Raw genomic sequence first — 4,683 nt, 5'->3', positions numbered from 1 at the left:
ATACTATACGGCTTTTATCACTTTTTACATATAAAATTATGGTTTTTTATCAATTTTGACATACCATATCATGGGTTTTCATCACTGTTTCTACATACCATGGGCGTTTGTTTTACTTTTTCGGTTCTAGTACTATTAACTTTTTTGATTATCACTTTTTCAACAGTATACTATGGCTTTTTATCACTTTTTCGACATAACTATACTATTTATGACTTTTTTATTACTTTTTAGAGCATACTATACTATGGCTTTTATCAGTATTTGACATACCATACCATGTATGACAATTGTTTCATTACAATTATAATAGGGCATTCTTTTATCAATTTTTTCGACATACCATACCTACAGCTTCTATCACTTTTCAACATTTATACTATGGCTTTTATCACTGTTTTCTCGACATACCATACCCCCAACACAATATACCATATTTTTTCACCTTTTTTTTTTCACACTCAGCATGATGACTTTTTTCACATACCATACCATATTGTTTCTGATACCATACCTCATGGATTTTTATCAATTCTTTCACATAATTATACCATGGCTTTTTTCTCCGTTTGATTACACTATATTATGGTTTTTATCATTTTTTTCAAACACAATACCATGATTTTCAACATACCATATTATTATTTTATTCCTCTTTTTCAATGACATTACCATACCAAGGATCCTTTTCTCACATACCATACTATATTTTTATCACTTTTTGACATAACGATACTATGGTTGTTTTCAACATACCATATTATGGTTGTATCCCTTTTTTGATAATTGTAATTCATGGCTTTTTTCTCTTGACATACCATACCATATTTTTCTCTGCTTTTTTCACTTTTGACATACCATAATTATTACTTTTTTATCACCTTCTTCAAGATAGCCAATACTATGATTTCTTTCTACACTATAATTATGGTTTTTTTATCACTTTTTCAACATACCTTTTACTATGGTTGTTTTCAACATACCATATTTAACCTTTATCCTTTTTCGACAATTGTGCACTATGGTTTTTCTTCTTGACATACCATAATTATGGTTTCGTTTCATTACAATTATTCTATGGCTTTTTATCACTTTTTGACATACCATAATTATTGTTTTTTCCGCTCGATAATTATAGTATGGTCTTTTTATCACTTCACATAATGATAATTATGGCCACTTTCAACATACCTTATTATGGTTGTATCTCTCTTTTTTCATACCGTAATTATGGTTTTTCCTTTGACATACCATAATTATGGTTTTTCTCCGCTTCACATAATTATCTCCCATGGTTTTGTATCACTTTTTTGACATACCATACTCATGGCTGTTTTCTCAACATAATTACATTATGGCTTTTTATCCCCTTTTCTACATACCATACTCATGACCTTTTTTGACCTCCCATGATATGATGACATCCCTTTTTTGACATAATTATACCTACATGGTTTTTTCTCTGTTTTGACATACTATAATTATATTTTATCAATTTTTGACATACTATAATTATTGTGACACTTTTTTGACATACCATACCATGGTTTTTGTTCCTGCTTTCATTAAACTATACCTTATGGAGGGACCACCTCTTTGGCTTTTTCACTTTTTTTCGGATACCTGTTCAGGATCTTTTCTCTGCTTTCTCACATACCATAGTATGGTTTTTGACACTTTTAACTTTAATTTTTCGACATCCCATACCCATGGCTTTTTCCGTTTCGGGATAATTATATCTGTGGTTTTCATCACTTTTATTTTCACTTTTTTGGACAATTCATAATTATGATCACGGATAACGATACCATATTGTTTTCTAAACAAATATAATAGGTACTCTTTTGCATACTTAATACATTTTTTACACCATCTATCGTATCAACTTGATATACGATGATAACGATCCCATGGTTTAACATGATATTATGGTTTGAGACTCCTTTTTGAATATATATGGTTAACACCAAACATATGACTAACATACAACAATTACACTTTTCAACAAACCAACATTATTACACTTTTTACATACCTATATATAATGGAAAGCTGGAAAGACAGACTTTATAATACAGACTTAAAAACATTGTTTGAGCAAACTGTTGAAAACGAACCAATATGGTAGAGATTCCCTGTCAGGACGAAGGGGGGGAGGGGGGGGGGGGGGGGGGGGGGGGGGGAGTGGGGAGGGGGGGGGGGGGAGAAGAGGGGAAGGAGAGAGGGGGGGGGGGGGAGAGGGGGAGGGGGGGGGGAGGGAGGAGGAGGGAGAGAGGGAGAGAGGGGGGGGGAGGGGGGGAGGAAAAAGAAAAAAAGGAGGGAGGGAGAAGGGGGGGGAGGAGGGGGGGGGAGAGAGGGAGGGGAGGGATGGCTTTTTTTATCACTTTTTTCGACATACTGTACTATGGCTTTTTTTTCTCTTCTTTTGACATACTATACTATGGCTTTTTTTCTCTGCTTCGTCATACTATACTATGGCTTTTTTATCACTTTTTTCAACATACTATATTATGGCTTTTTTATCACTTTTTGGGGCTTTTTTTCACTTTTTTTGACATACTATACTATTACTTTTTTATCACTTTTCGACATACTATACCATGGCTTTTTTATCACTTTTTTCGACATACTATACTATGGCTTTTTTATCACTTTTTTCGACATACTATACTATGGCTTTTTTCTCTGCTTTCAACATACTATAGTATGGCTTTTTTATCACTTTTTTCGACATACGATACTATGGCTGTTTTCAACATACTATATTATGGCTTGTATCTCTCTTTTTTCGACATACTGTACTATGGTTTTTTCTCTTCTTTTGACATACTATACTATGGCTTTTTTTCTCTGCTTCGTCATACTATTCTATGGCTTTTTTATCACTTTTTTTCGACATACTATACTATGGCTGTTTTCGACATACTATATTATGGCTTTTTTATCACTTTTTTTCAACATACAATACTATGAGTTTTTTTCAACATACTATATTATTACTTATATTCCTCTTTTTTCGACATACTATACTATGACTTTTTTCTCTGCTTTCGACATACTATAGTATGGCTTTTTTATCACTTTTTGGGACTTTTTTTATCAATTTTTTCGACATCCTATACCATGGCTTTTTTTTCTCTGCTTTCGACATACTATATTCTACGGTTTTTCATCACTTTTTGGGGCTTTTTTTTTCACTTTTTTCGACATACTATACTATGACTTTTTCCGACATACGATACTATGGCTGTTTTCAACATACTATATTATGGCTTGTATCCCTCTTTTTTCGACATACTATACTATGATTTTTTTTCGACATACTATTCTACGGCTTTTTCATCACTTTTTTCAACGTACTATATTATGGCTTTTATATCTCTTTTTTCGACATACTATACTATGGCTTTTTTATCACTATACTATGGCTTTTTTGTCTTTTTTCAACATACTATACTATGACTTATCACTTTTTTCAACATACTATACTATGACTTTTATCACTTTTTTCGACATACTATACTATGACTTTTTAGGAGTTTTTTCGACATACTATTCTAAGACTTTAATGACTTTTTCGACATGCTATACTATGACTTTTATGACTTTTTTTCGACATTATACTATGACTTTTATTTCATACTATATTAACAAAGAAGGAATGCAACACAGCAACAACTGTTTTTTGGAATATTTTATTTACAGAACACAAAACCCATGTCATACTATTGACATACTATAGTAAGACTTTTTTCAACATATACCTACAGTATATCTATCAGTGCCGGTAATTCCCCAAGACCACACCGGGAGAGCCTCCTACGCAATTCCAGAAAGCCCAACCCAGCCAACGAGGGAAAGAATCAAGTGGCCCAAAATGAGTGATGGGAAGGAGTGGTCCATGTTAGATGAAGATCTGGACAAAGTGCTTGGAGTGGTTCAAGCAGGATCAGCAGAACGGAAGGTGGATTCACTGACAGCCATCACCTCCAATGTGGCAAAGGAACGGTTTGGAACAGTGCCAAGGAGAGAGAATAAAGCAAGACCAGAAAAGCAGGACAACAGAAGAGAAAGAAAGATCAAACAACTTAGGAAGGAGATCAAAACCCTGAGGAAGCAATTCAGACTGGCTAGCACAGGAGAAAAAGAAGGAATAAAAGAGCTGACAGCCAGCCTCCCTGAGCAGCTCATCAGAACAAGAAGAGCTGAGAGGTTCAAACAGAGGCGGAAGAAGCAGGAAGCAGCACAAGCCCAGTTTATAAAGGACCCCTACCGCTTCACCAAATCATTTCTGGGGGACACGAGGTCTGGGACTCTAACAAGTTCCAAGGAGGAGGTGGAGCAGTCTGTTGAGGAGACATTCAATGACCCTTCAAGAGACAATGCCTTGGAAGGAAATCATGGGCTTACTTACATCAACCCACCTACCACATCCCTCAGCACAGAGTGTCCATCATGGGAGAGGTGCGAGAGGTAGTCAAGCACGTAAGATCATCTTCTGCTCCAGGTTCCAGCGGTATACCGTACAAAGTATAGAAAAAATGCCCTAAGCTCCTCTGAAGGCTGTGGAAGCTTATGCGGGTAATTTGGTCCAACAAGCTGGAGAAGGGCGGAAGGGTGCTTTGTGCCCAAAGAACAGGGATCCATACAGATCAGCCAGTTTCAAACTATCTCCCTACTTAG

General features: G+C 35.4%; 1 pseudogene; it reads left to right on the top strand.

The window, feature by feature from the left end:
• The first annotated feature begins 3,877 nt into the window (after positions 1-3,877).
• LOC120548914 lies at positions 3,878-4,683 on the top strand (annotated as a pseudogene).

This window comes from Perca fluviatilis, chromosome 20 (genome assembly GCF_010015445.1).
Source record: "Perca fluviatilis chromosome 20, GENO_Pfluv_1.0, whole genome shotgun sequence".
NCBI lineage: Eukaryota > Metazoa > Chordata > Actinopteri > Perciformes > Percidae > Perca > Perca fluviatilis.
This window is presented reverse-complemented; position numbering and strand designations above follow the sequence as displayed.